The 15468-nt window shown below is 35.5% G+C and overlaps 1 protein-coding gene and 1 long non-coding RNA gene across 2 annotated transcripts in view; one reads left to right on the plus strand and one right to left on the minus strand.

The window, feature by feature from the left end:
- The window catches only part of LOC144019038 (leucine-rich repeat-containing protein 52-like), a 44179-nt gene that overhangs the window by 8237 nt on the left and 20474 nt on the right, over positions 1-15468 (plus strand). The window lies entirely within an intron of this gene.
- LOC144019062 (uncharacterized) lies at positions 4796-6867 on the minus strand. The gene is made up of 3 exons (XR_013283585.1): positions 6746-6867; positions 6249-6400; positions 4796-5197 (listed from the first exon to the last, which is right to left on the minus strand). It is a non-coding gene; the product is annotated as an uncharacterized LOC144019062 (long non-coding RNA).

A 15468-nucleotide genomic window follows, 5' to 3' on the forward strand; every position in this document is an offset into this window, starting at 1 on the left:
CTTTAATGACTTCCAGATGTCATTTAATGAGGGGTAATGACCTTTAATGACTTCCGGATGTCGTTTAATGAGGATGAATGACCTTTAATGACTTCCGGATGTCGTATAATGAAGATGAATGACCTTTAATGACTTCCGGATGTCGTTTAATGAAGATGAATGACCTTTAATGACTTCCTGATGTCATTTAATGAAGATTAATGACCCCTTAATGAAGATGGATGATGTGTAGGTGGTGTTCCTACCTGTTTTTGCAGATATCATGGCTGACCCGGGTTCAAATGCTAATTGTTTGGTTAACTTCCGGATCCGGTGCACGCCCCCTAGATTGAGTGAATAATAATGAGATTGAATGACGTGATCGGAGGGAGTGGTTTAGTATGGGTAAAACCGCCGGGGGAAAAGTACTAGCCATTTCTATTATGGTGAAGGGGGAAAAAGCATGCGCAAACACGGCTCAAAGAGTGTATTTTAGAGGTTGTAAAACAAGAAGTATAAGGTAAGGTTAAACTGTGATACGCTGGTTGGTATTATGAAATTAAAAAACATGAAGTTATACATTATATGTAAAAATGTTGTAAGAGTCGTTCGTGACTGCTGGGGTTGAATCTGAAAATAAACGGATAAAACTATATAATTGGGGTTAGGGTTAGGGTTAGGGTCCATTTCTATTATGGTGAAGGGGGGAAAAGCATGCGCAAACACGGCTCAAAGATTGTATTTTAGAGGTTGTAAAACAAGAAGTATAAGGTAAGGTTAAACTGTGATACGCTGGTTGGTATTATGAAATTAAAAAACTCTAACATGAAGTTATACATTATATGTAAAAATGTTGTAAGAGTCGTTCGTGACTGCTGGGGTTGAATCTGAAAATAAACGGATAAAACTATATAATTTCCCCTTACTGATATAGTTACTATCTGACATTTTTGTTCAATATTCCTGTGAGTAGGGGGGAAGCAGATGCAGTCAAAGATTCATGGGGAGGTCAAATGTATGTCTGTGCTTGTGTGTGCGTACGCGCATGTATGGCTGCATGGGGGTCAAAGAAGTGTGAGGACAGACGGGCGGCTGAAGAAGTGTGAGGTTAGACGGTGGCTATAATGTTGTTAGTTTGAAAAGACAACGCTTCCTAAAACATATTACAAAAATATGCATCGACTTAGATCTGATTCTATTTATAATGATAATTTTATGTAGAAATTGGTGAAAAGCCATCATCAGCGATAGTCTCCTTACCCCTGCGAGGACAGCGGCTGCTGGTCATAAAATTAAGGCTGAAGGAGGAGGAAGAGAAAATATCGGGGGGTTCCTCCTATCTTGGTTAAAATGAGCGCCATTTTTGGTCTGAGAAAGGCGATTGTTCAATATTCCTGTGAGTAGGGGGAAGCAGATGCAGTCAAAGATTCACGGGGAGGTCAAATGTATGTCTGAGGGGCCTGTGTATGCGTGTGTGCGTTTGCATGAGAGCTGAACAGTGTAAGATTAAACGGTAACTGTAATGTTGGTTTTCAAGAAGAGATTTCCAAAACTGCTTCTTTAAAAAAACATCTACACAGATATCCATTTATGATAGTTTTATGCAGCAACCGTTAGTTGAAACATCCTAGCTAACATTTTCTCAAGGATTTGAAAAGTGGTGACAAGTGAAAACTAATTAAGCTTACCTATAGGCGTAACGGTGTGTGGCTTTGAGTCCATCACATACATGCTCTGCATAGAGCATATATGCGTAGCAGCGAGGTATGCGTAGCAGAAAGGGGAGATGTCCCTACACTCGTGAGAATTTTCTGAGGCTTGTTGGAGACACTAAGACTCTGTCACAGTTTGAGTGTGTGTGTTTCAATGACCATAATTGTTGGGGGGCTGGTGGATATGAGCGAGGGGGTTGGTTAGACGTCTGCCAGCGTGCTCTCCTTGGGATATTTTCTCAAATACTAAAACCCAAATGCCAGTCCTCTGAACCGAATGACCAGTTGTCTAAACACATTGAATAAATGTAACCCCTCATTTTCCAATGCCATAAAAACATTTTACATGAAGACACAATTCACAAATTGCTCTCATGCGATACAAAATGTTTACCACAAGTCAACAATATTTGAACACAACGGACTTAACTGGCGTTCACACAACAACTCAAAAATTGAATACACTTGTTGCTAATGATGTGACCACACCTATAAACTCAAGTTCAGAGTGTACAGTTTGCTGGAGAGTCCAAACAAGCGCAATGGATAGAGGCAGAGCCAGAGGAAGAGGAATTAGAGGAGGGAGAGGAGCAGGTCGAGCAATGCAAAAGTTATAAAATAGTAACATGGAATGGTAAGGGTATTCGTAAACACGAAAATAAAAATAATAATTTAACCATCTTATTACAGTCTTTCTCAATTGCTAATACACATTTCTTGAAACCTGTACCCATTTTCTCAAAACCTTAAACACAAACACAAAAATTCAAACAATTTTCACAAAAGCCGTGACTTTTCACTTCAAAACCTATTATCCGGTATTCAAATCCGAACAATATATTCAGATCATACACACAGTAAGTCAAAATATATTCACCATGAGAGCATTTGTTAGACACGACATAAAATAATCTAACACAGAGCATCCAGGGTAGGTAGTCAACAGAGGTTTATTTTACATACATCAATAAACATAGTTTTTGGCACTAGACAAATTACTAACCAAGTTAAAATTATGGTGAATTCAAATGAAATAGAAAGGGTGTATGAAAATAAATTCCTTGGAGTAGTTATTGATGATAAATTATGTTGGAAGCCACATGTAGAAAATGTTAAGAGGAAAATGTCAAAAATCATCGGGATACTCTATAAAACTAAGGATGTCCTGAACATGAACTCATTATATATATTATATAGTTCATTATTATTACCATATTTGACCTATTGTGTGGAAATCTGGGGGACTGCATCTAAAACAAACACTAACTCTGTTTTCAATTTGCAAAAAAGAGCCATAAGGATTATTAATCGTTCAAAATATACAGAATCAACACATCCATTATTTATCAAATTAAATACAATGACATTTTATGACTTGGTTGAGTTTAGAATAGCACAAATAATGTACAAAGTATATAACAATCTACTCTGCTATATTACTCAGACATTGTTTGAAATTAGACACAGTCCTTATGATATAAGGGGTACAAGTGTGTACAAAAAACCCAAAACAAGAACAAATATTAAGCAAAGGTGTGTTTCTGTAAAAGGTGTTAATTTGTGGAATAATCTGGGAATTGACTTGAAAAGATGTGACTCACTTGTTGAGTTAAAAAAAAAAATGTTTAAATGCAAAGTTAAAAAAAATTACTTTTGTCAAATAAGAGCATGAAAATTGTATATAATGAGTATGAGTATATGATTTATAAATGTATAATGGTATATGTTTAGGAATTTCATGTATATATGTTGCTGGATAATGCACGCATCATTTTATTTTTAAAAATATTAACCTAGTATTGTATCAATAATGAAATAAGTTTAAATGTATAATGTATGAGGGGTAGGACTAAATAAGTTAACTTCTTCCTACTCCCTTTTGAACATGTAAACTATGATGAGTTTGTTTTTTGTTTTTTCTTTTCTTCTTTTCTTTTTTAACTTTTGTTTCTCTGCTGTTTGTTTTTATGTTCAATAATTCAATCAAAAAACGTGATAGAGTCAAAATGGGTACTTTTAACAAAAAAACATGCATTAGTCTTAGGGCAAAATAATTTAGGAATAGTGTGAAATGTGGTTAAGTTTTATCCAAAAAGAGTGGATGAGTTTTGAGAATTGGGTCTAAGCCTGAACCGTGTGTAAGGTTTGGTCAAAAAAGTGTTTCATTCCAGAAATTAGTCTCGGAAACTGAGAATTTGCTTCATCGAACGGGGTTTGGTGTTTTAGCAACTGATAAAAACTGTTAAGTTAAAAGCGGACATGACAATACAATAACCACACATAACAAAATCAGAACAACCCTATCTCAATTGTAAATAATACATTCAAATATTCACACCAACTTCTAGGCCGTGGGGTGAACCCCAAAAAAGTGCCTAGAAAATGAGTTTCGCTCCACTGTCTGGGCACTACTTGTTCAATGCATTTTTTGATAGATAATACCCTTCTGAACTTTGGGTTAAAAGTTCACCCAATGTTTTCCTGCCCCAATTTTGTCACAAGCCAGAAATGCATATATAGGTAAATAACAAAAAACGAAAATCTTGTGCTACAGTTTTTGGTTGTAAAACGTCTTACATTAAATTTGGCAACAGAAAATCATTCCCAGATGTTATAAATACATGTACCTAACATCAGAAACAAGTATTGGTGGTTTGGTGCAATCATGTGAATTTAGATAATTAAATATATTAAATTTGTGCCAAAAAAAACAAAAAACGCTTCAACTAGAAGTGAAACCAGCACACAGATGTTACATTTAGCTATGTTTATGTTTCATATATGAAAACAATTCACAACCTATTACGTAATGAAAGGTACACAAGAAGCAGCATACATCGGCCAAAAATACTACCATGCACCACAAACCTGGAACAAGGCAAAATGGACTAGATGGAAATAGATGCATTCAGAGCCCAGATTATTATAACATATAGAATATTTATTAAAGTATCAGATTGTGTCATCACAGCATGTCATTTATACCCCCCGTCCCCTACCCAAAAAATATTAATAAAAAAAATAATAATAATAAAATAAAAATCAAATGTGCATTCACAATAAAACCTTTGGAACTTCATTGGAACAGCTCTCTTTTCTTTTTTTGGCAGACCAATTTAACAAAGGTCTGTGTTGTGGAAAAATGGAATACAGACATTTTGATTTTTGCTTGAAAAGTGTTAAAATGGAGAGTTAACATCTTGATAATGAAACAAACAAAATGGCAGATTTTACATAGATTTTACAGCCCTGCACTGTAAAGTGTCCTCGTATGCCCTGTCATTTTCCAACCTGATGTTGTACCAGCCATGTGTTAGTGTCACTTTCTTGGCTTACATCAGTAGACTCAGTAGTTGATGTATCTGATGAGTGAGGTACCCTGTCTAAAAGTTTGTCAGTTGTTGATAATGTCTCTACAAAAACCATTTCAGAGTTGTTGCTGGAAAGGGGTGTGAAAAACCAGCTGGGGGAAATCACACCTCAATCTTCGTTTCAGTATTTCCTGCCTGAAATAGAAAATTGAAGGGAAAGATGAGCACAAGATACACATATTCACATCACATTAGGGCTGCTCTATTATGGAAAAAAATAATCATCACAATTATTTTGGTAATAATTGAAATCAAGATTATTCTAAACAATTATATTTTGTTCAAATCAAGAAAATATTTCAACATTTGAAAATAAGACAATCACAATCATATGAAACTATAATTATGTAAGTTGCTTTTGGATCCAACAAAATTTTTAATATATTATTATTATTATTATTATTATTATGACGTTAGCAAAAATTTGAAGTTGGGGTGCAGTGTGTGTGTGTGCAGTAAGCTAGTTTTGACATGGGTGTGTGGTAAAATAACTCGTGTGGGCGTGCCACAACTCAAAATTAGTATTATTAGTGCTGCAGCTATCGAATATTTTGGTATTTGGATATCCTACTGAAAATTCTAGTGAATAATCGTATATTTGGATAGAAATACAAATATACCTATAGGCCTATATACTTTCTTGGTCAAAGAACAATTATAAATACAGAAGACAAAAAAAACACATTTGCATGTAATAATTAACAACCAACTGGTTTTCATTTTTAGAGAATCAATTGTATTTATTTATTTATTTTTAACTTAAATTGAGCTTGTCAGAAAACTATTTTTCTCTGAAACAGTGAGATTTTAGACAAATCTCTCCCCATAAATTTCATAAATGTGTTTCAATGTGAAGATTTATATGTTACCTGTAGTCTGAAGCATCAAGATCCCCGTGTTTATTAACACTGTTCACAAACCCCTTAGCTTGTCCATTCTCATCACATCTTTGTCAACTATAATCCTTTGACGGATTACTTGTTCACAAAAAGAATTTGTAGCTCTCAGCATTGGGTTGTCTAAAACACACACACACTCACTTAATATGTGCAGAGTCATGCTTTCTAATTAATGCTGTCTCGAAATGTAAACAGAATACAAGTGACATATTGCTGACCAATGCTTTACTTTTGAAATGTGTAATTTTAGCAAAGTGACAATGAAATAGTGCAATGTAACAACTCACATTTGTTCGTCCCTGGTTGCTGTTGACTTTAAGAACCTTGTGTAATCTCTGAAACAAAACTGCACCTCCATCGTGACACAGTCTTTTGTCTTGAATATGCAGAAGAATGGAACAGTCTTTCTTCATCTCAGCGGCCTGCAGCAACCAACCCGCTTTTAGACAAAAAAGAATTACATTATAAGTGTTATTGTCACATCACCTCTTTACAGTATATGCACATCACAGATTTAAGTAAAGTAAAGTGTTTGTTGAGGTTGATGAGAGAGAGTTTGGGGGAAAAGGGGGTGTGTAGCTGTGACTATATTATGACTCTGATGGGCACAGGTAACTCGAGTTTGGTAACAACTGTTGGATTCACTCGATAAATCATTCAGCAGCTCGCATTTTTACTAAACTATAGCCTTAAAACTTAACATAGCAAAAAATTATTTTCAGCCCTATACTAAATATCGGTCACATTAATAACAGAAATGGGCACGCGTGTGTGTAGCACATACCTGCTGACAATGTTTCTGCTTTGGCGAGATGATCCCTCTTCCGTGTGCCTTCCAATCCCAGACGAGTCTACTTTGAAATTTATTTTTACAAATGATGCAGATGGCTGGAAGAACGGGGCCAGCCCAAACTCTCTCTCATCAACCTCAACAAACACTTTACTTTACTTAAATCTGTGATGTGCATATACTGTAAAGAGGTGATGTGACAATAACACTTATAATGTAATTCTTTTTTGTCTAAAAGCGGGTTGGTTGCTGCAGGCCGCTGAGATGAAGAAAGACTGTTCCATTCTTCTGCATATTCAAGACAAAAGACTGTGTCACGATGGAGGTGCAGTTTTGTTTCAGAGATTACACAAGGTTCTTAAAGTCAACAGCAACCAGGGACGAACAAATGTGAGTTGTTACATTGCACTATTTCATTGTCACTTTGCTAAAATTACACATTTCAAAAGTAAAGCATTGGTCAGCAATATGTCACTTGTATTCTGTTTACATTTCGAGACAGCATTAATTAGAAAGCATGACTCTGCACATATTAAGTGAGTGTGTGTGTGTTTTAGACAACCCAATGCTGAGAGCTACAAATTCTTTTTGTGAACAAGTAATCCGTCAAAGGATTATAGTTGACAAAGATGTGATGAGAATGGACAAGCTAAGGGGTTTGTGAACAGTGTTAATAAACACGGGGATCTTGATGCTTCAGACTACAGGTAACATATAAATCTTCACATTGAAACACATTTATGAAATCTATGGGGAGAGATTTGTCTAAAATCTCACTGTTTCAGAGAAAAATAGTTTTCTGACAAGCTCAATTTAAGTTAAAAATAAATAAATAAATACAATTGATTCTCTAAAAATGAAAACCAGTTGGTTGTTAATTATTACATGCAAATGTGTTTTTTTTGTCTTCTGTATTTATAATTGTTCTTTGACCAAGAAAGTATATAGGCCTATAGGTATATTTGTATTTCTATCCAAATATACGATTATTCACTAGAATTTTCAGTAGGATATCCAAATACCAAAATATTCGATAGCTGCAGCACTAATAATACTAATTTTGAGTTGTGGCACGCCCACACGAGTTATTTTACCACACACCCATGTCAAAACTAGCTTACTGCACACACACACACTGCACCCCAACTTCAAATTTTTGCTAACGTCATAATAATAATAATAATAATAATAATATATTAAAAATTTTGTTGGATCCAAAAGCAACTTACATAATTATAGTTTCATATGATTGTGATTGTCTTATTTTCAAATGTTGAAATATTTTCTTGATTTGAACAAAATATAATTGTTTAGAATAATCTTGATTTCAATTATTACCAAAATAATTGTGATGATTATTTTTTTCCATAATAGAGCAGCCCTAATGTGATGTGAATATGTGTATCTTGTGCTCATCTTTCCCTTCAATTTTCTATTTCAGGCAGGAAATACTGAAACGAAGATTGAGGTGTGATTTCCCCCAGCTGGTTTTTCACACCCCTTTCCAGCAACAACTCTGAAATGGTTTTTGTAGAGACATTATCAACAACTGACAAACTTTTAGACAGGGTACCTCACTCATCAGATACATCAACTACTGAGTCTACTGATGTAAGCCAAGAAAGTGACACTAACACATGGCTGGTACAACATCAGGTTGGAAAATGACAGGGCATACGAGGACACTTTACAGTGCAGGGCTGTAAAATCTATGTAAAATCTGCCATTTTGTTTGTTTCATTATCAAGATGTTAACTCTCCATTTTAACACTTTTCAAGCAAAAATCAAAATGTCTGTATTCCATTTTTCCACAACACAGACCTTTGTTAAATTGGTCTGCCAAAAAAAGAAAAGAGAGCTGTTCCAATGAAGTTCCAAAGGTTTTATTGTGAATGCACATTTGATTTTTATTTTATTATTATTATTTTTTTTATTAATATTTTTTGGGTAGGGGACGGGGGGTATAAATGACATGCTGTGATGACACAATCTGATACTTTAATAAATATTCTATATGTTATAATAATCTGGGCTCTGAATGCATCTATTTCCATCTAGTCCATTTTGCCTTGTTCCAGGTTTGTGGTGCATGGTAGTATTTTTGGCCGATGTATGCTGCTTCTTGTGTACCTTTCATTACGTAATAGGTTGTGAATTGTTTTCATATATGAAACATAAACATAGCTAAATGTAACATCTGTGTGCTGGTTTCACTTCTAGTTGAAGCGTTTTTTGTTTTTTTTGGCACAAATTTAATATATTTAATTATCTAAATTCACATGATTGCACCAAACCACCAATACTTGTTTCTGATGTTAGGTACATGTATTTATAACATCTGGGAATGATTTTCTGTTGCCAAATTTAATGTAAGACGTTTTACAACCAAAAACTGTAGCACAAGATTTTCGTTTTTTGTTATTTACCTATATATGCATTTCTGGCTTGTGACAAAATTGGGGCAGGAAAACATTGGGTGAACTTTTAACCCAAAGTTCAGAAGGGTATTATCTATCAAAAAATGCATTGAACAAGTAGTGCCCAGACAGTGGAGCGAAACTCATTTTCTAGGCACTTTTTTGGGGTTCACCCCACGGCCTAGAAGTTGGTGTGAATATTTGAATGTATTATTTACAATTGAGATAGGGTTGTTCTGATTTTGTTATGTGTGGTTATTGTATTGTCATGTCCGCTTTTAACTTAACAGTTTTTATCAGTTGCTAAAACACCAAACCCCGTTCGATGAAGCAAATTCTCAGTTTCCGAGACTAATTTCTGGAATGAAACACTTTTTTGACCAAACCTTACACACGGTTCAGGCTTAGACCCAATTCTCAAAACTCATCCACTCTTTTTGGATAAAACTTAACCACATTTCACACTATTCCTAAATTATTTTGCCCTAAGACTAATGCATGTTTTTTTGTTAAAAGTACCCATTTTGACTCTATCACGTTTTTTGATTGAATTATTGAACATAAAAACAAACAGCAGAGAAACAAAAGTTAAAAAAGAAAAGAAAAAACAAACTCATCATAGTTTACATGTTCAAAAGGGAGTAGGAAGAAGTTAACTTATTTAGTCCTACCCCTCATACATTATACATTTAAACTTATTTCATTATTGATACAATACTAGGTTAATATTTTTAAAAATAAAATGATGCGTGCATTATCCAGCAACATATATACATGAAATTCCTAAACATATACCATTATACATTTATAAATCATATACTCATACTCATTATATACAATTTTCATGCTCTTATTTGACAAAAGTAATTTTTTTTAACTTTGCATTTAAACATTTTTTTTTTTAACTCAACAAGTGAGTCACATCTTTTCAAGTCAATTCCCAGATTATTCCACAAATTAACACCTTTTACAGAAACACACCTTTGCTTAATATTTGTTCTTGTTTTGGGTTTTTTGTACACACTTGTACCCCTTATATCATAAGGACTGTGTCTAATTTCAAACAATGTCTGAGTAATATAGCAGAGTAGATTGTTATATACTTTGTACATTATTTGTGCTATTCTAAACTCAACCAAGTCATAAAATGTCATTGTATTTAATTTGATAAATAATGGATGTGTTGATTCTGTATATTTTGAACGATTAATAATCCTTATGGCTCTTTTTTGCAAATTGAAAACAGAGTTAGTGTTTGTTTTAGATGCAGTCCCCCAGATTTCCACACAATAGGTCAAATATGGTAATAATAATGAACTATATAATATATATAATGAGTTCATGTTCAGGACATCCTTAGTTTTATAGAGTATCCCGATGATTTTTGACATTTTCCTCTTAACATTTTCTACATGTGGCTTCCAACATAATTTATCATCAATAACTACTCCAAGGAATTTATTTTCATACACCCTTTCTATTTCATTTGAATTCACCATAATTTTAACTTGGTTAGTAATTTGTCTAGTGCCAAAAACTATGTTTATTGATGTATGTAAAATAAACCTCTGTTGACTACCTACCCTGGATGCTCTGTGTTAGATTATTTTATGTCGTGTCTAACAAATGCTCTCATGGTGAATATATTTTGACTTACTGTGTGTATGATCTGAATATATTGTTCGGATTTGAATACCGGATAATAGGTTTTGAAGTGAAAAGTCACGGCTTTTGTGAAAATTGTTTGAATTTTTGTGTTTGTGTTTAAGGTTTTGAGAAAATGGGTACAGGTTTCAAGAAATGTGTATTAGCAATTGAGAAAGACTGTAATAAGATGGTTAAATTATTATTTTTATTTTCGTGTTTACGAATACCCTTACCATTCCATGTTACTATTTTATAACTTTTGCATTGCTCGACCTGCTCCTCTCCCTCCTCTAATTCCTCTTCCTCTGGCTCTGCCTCTATCCATTGCGCTTGTTTGGACTCTCCAGCAAACTGTACACTCTGAACTTGAGTTTATAGGTGTGGTCACATCATTAGCAACAAGTGTATTCAATTTTTGAGTTGTTGTGTGAACGCCAGTTAAGTCCGTTGTGTTCAAATATTGTTGACTTGTGGTAAACATTTTGTATCGCATGAGAGCAATTTGTGAATTGTGTCTTCATGTAAAATGTTTTTATGGCATTGGAAAATGAGGGGTTACATTTATTCAATGTGTTTAGACAACTGGTCATTCGGTTCAGAGGACTGGCATTTGGGTTTTAGTATTTGAGAAAATATCCCAAGGAGAGCACGCTGGCAGACGTCTAACCAACCCCCTCGCTCATATCCACCAGCCCCCCAACAATTATGGTCATTGAAACACACACACTCAAACTGTGACAGAGTCTTAGTGTCTCCAACAAGCCTCAGAAAATTCTCACGAGTGTAGGGACATCTCCCCTTTCTGCTACGCATACCTCGCTGCTACGCATATATGCTCTATGCAGAGCATGTATGTGATGGACTCAAAGCCACACACCGTTACGCCTATAGGTAAGCTTAATTAGTTTTCACTTGTCACCACTTTTCAAATCCTTGAGAAAATGTTAGCTAGGATGTTTCAACTAACGGTTGCTGCATAAAACTATCATAAATGGATATCTGTGTAGATGTTTTTTTAAAGAAGCAGTTTTGGAAATCTCTTCTTGAAAACCAACATTACAGTTACCGTTTAATCTTACACTGTTCAGCTCTCATGCAAACGCACACACGCATACACAGGCCCCTCAGACATACATTTGACCTCCCCGTGAATCTTTGACTGCATCTGCTTCCCCCTACTCACAGGAATATTGAACAATCGCCTTTCTCAGACCAAAAATGGCGCTCATTTTAACCAAGATAGGAGGAACCCCCCGATATTTTCTCTTCCTCCTCCTTCAGCCTTAATTTTATGACCAGCAGCCGCTGTCCTCGCAGGGGTAAGGAGACTATCGCTGATGATGGCTTTTCACCAATTTCTACATAAAATTATCATTATAAATAGAATCAGATCTAAGTCGATGCATATTTTTGTAATATGTTTTAGGAAGCGTTGTCTTTTCAAACTAACAACATTATAGCCACCGTCTAACCTCACACTTCTTCAGCCGCCCGTCTGTCCTCACACTTCTTTGACCCCCATGCAGCCATACATGCGCGTACGCACACACAAGCACAGACATACATTTGACCTCCCCATGAATCTTTGACTGCATCTGCTTCCCCCCTACTCACAGGAATATTGAACAAAAATGTCAGATAGTAACTATATCAGTAAGGGGAAATTATATAGTTTTATCCGTTTATTTTCAGATTCAACCCCAGCAGTCACGAACGACTCTTACAACATTTTTACATATAATGTATAACTTCATGTTAGAGTTTTTTAATTTCATAATACCAACCAGCGTATCACAGTTTAACCTTACCTTATACTTCTTGTTTTACAACCTCTAAAATACAATCTTTGAGCCGTGTTTGCGCATGCTTTTCCCCCCTTCACCATAATAGAAATGGACCCTAACCCTAACCCTAACCCCAATTATATAGTTTTATCCGTTTATTTTCAGATTCAACCCCAGCAGTCACGAACGACTCTTACAACATTTTTACATATAATGTATAACTTCATGTTTTTTAATTTCATAATACCAACCAGCGTATCACAGTTTAACCTTACCTTATACTTCTTGTTTTACAACCTCTAAAATACACTCTTTGAGCCGTGTTTGCGCATGCTTTTTCCCCCTTCACCATAATAGAAATGGCTAGTACTTTTCCCCCGGCGGTTTTACCCATACTAAACCACTCCCTCCGATCACGTCATTCAATCTCATTATTATTCACTCAATCTAGGGGGCGTGCACCGGATCCGGAAGTTAACCAAACAATTAGCATTTGAACCCGGGTCAGCCATGATATCTGCAAAAACAGGTAGGAACACCACCTACACATCATCCATCTTCATTAAGGGGTCATTAATCTTCATTAAATGACATCAGGAAGTCATTAAAGGTCATTCATCTTCATTAAACGACATCCGGAAGTCATTAAAGGTCATTCATCTTCATTATACGACATCCGGAAGTCATTAAAGGTCATTCATCCTCATTAAACGACATCCGGAAGTCATTAAAGGTCATTACCCCTCATTAAATGACATCTGGAAGTCATTAAAGGTCATTAACCCTCATTATATGACATCTGGAAGTCATTAAAGGGTCATTAATCTTCATTAAATGACATCAGGAAGTCATTAAGGGTCATTAATCTTCATTAAATGACATCAGGAAGTCATTAGGGGTCATTAATCTTCATTAAATGACATCAGGAAGTCATTAAGGGTCATTAACCCTCATTAAATGACATCAGGAAGTCATTAAAGGTCATTAACCCTCATTATATGACATCTGGAAGTCATTAAAGGGTCATTAATCTTCATTAGGGAGGGGTCATGACCCACACATGACCCCCCTAATCTAATTAAGAATGTCATCCATCAAATTTTGACAGAAGCGGCCTTGTAATATTCTCTCTGAGAGAGAAAGCTCGAGGAAGGAACCAACAGATTCTCCTCTGTGTCGTCCTCCTTGGTTAGATTAGCAGCTGTTATATAAGGGGGGCGTCTCGAAATAGAGCAAAGCGAGGATGGGGGGGGGGGGGGGGGGCAGAAAGGGAAAGCCCTCACGTTTGGGTGCCTGTTTGTTTTTTTTATCCAGGGAGGGGGCGATGGTATGGAGCCAGAAGGGTTTCCTTTTTCGCTATCAGACACGTGCACAGATATGAAGAAAGTGTGCAAATGCAGAAAATGGATGATCGGGAAGCTTTGTGCCGAGGGGAGGGGCCTGCTTGTTCAATATGCATACATTTATGTCAAATGTGTGTGTTGAAGCAGGGATGAGGCAACCGCTACAAAAGTGGTCCAAAGATAAGATCACAAAAACAGTTTGGTCAAAAATAACCCAGATTGGGTCAAAAATGGACCGACCTAACATTTTGAGTTATTCAACCCAAATTAAGTAGAATAAGAAGAATTTAGAAGAATTAAGAAGAAGAATATTTTAAGATTGTTATTGTATGTTCTTTTAGTAAATTTTGTAACCTATTTTCATTTGTTTTTCTTCCTCTGAATGTTAACTACTGTTTCCTGATGCTTATATTTGTCTTTCCTTGTGTAAAGCACATTGAGTTGCCTTGTGTATGAAATGTGCTATACAAATAAAGTTGCCTTGCCTTGCCAAATTAAATTAATAATCCACAAAACAACCCAAACTGATTGTGTTGCTTTATTCATTTGACACAACCTTTTGGGTTAATTGAATAACCTTAGTGAATTGAGTCGGAAATGAACCGACCCATTTTTATTTTTTTTTTAGTTATTTAACCCCAAATGTTGGGTCAATTGAAACACACAAAGCAACACTTTTTTTTCTTTTTTTTGTGGATTATTTGTTTGACACAACCTTTTTGGGGTTAATTGAACAACCCAATTGAATTGGGTTGAAAACTATACAAATTGCAATTTCTGCAGAAATTGCATGGGAATGCTGAAAGCTGAATGCTAATAAAACATTTCCCAAGTGAGATTTGCTGAGCAGCATCAGAGAGCTGGTAATGATGGAAAGTTGTATGTATGGAAGTGGGCGTGGAAAAAGTGTCAGTTCCATTGAAAATGAATGGGGAAAAGTTGATATTTAACGGTAAATTGTGCGAGTACTGTAAGTTATGTGGAACCAGATGATATATACCCAAGATGGCGTGAGTTTTTGAAACAAGTTGAAATTTGAACAGCGTAAATCGGATGTATTATGTGGGAGTTTTTGCACATCAAAAAAGTGTAGAGAATAAAATGTGCCTGAAATATTAATAAAGAATCCGATTAACATATGTGGGAATGCTTTTCAGCATTCCCACAATTAACCACCCCACCCTTTTGAGTTATTCAGCCCAAAAAACTGGGCCAAATTCAATAAATTATACAAAGCAGAACATTTTTTGGGTGTTATTTGTGGGGTAATTACTCATTTGACCAAATTTTGAGGTTAATCGATTATTCCAGTTGAATTTGGTCAAAAATGAATCGACTCATTTTTTTTTAGTATTCATTTTTTAGGGGCGGTACGGTGGATGACTCGTTAGCACGTCCGTCTCCCAGTACTGAGGACTCGGGTTCGAGTCCAGGCTCGGACCTTCCTGGGTGGAGTTTGCATGTTCTCCCCGTACCCGCGTGGGTCTTCTCCGGGTACTCCGGTCTCCTCCCACATTCCAAAAAC

Source organism: Festucalex cinctus, chromosome 1 (genome assembly GCF_051991245.1).
Source record: "Festucalex cinctus isolate MCC-2025b chromosome 1, RoL_Fcin_1.0, whole genome shotgun sequence".
Taxonomy (NCBI): domain Eukaryota; kingdom Metazoa; phylum Chordata; class Actinopteri; order Syngnathiformes; family Syngnathidae; genus Festucalex; species Festucalex cinctus.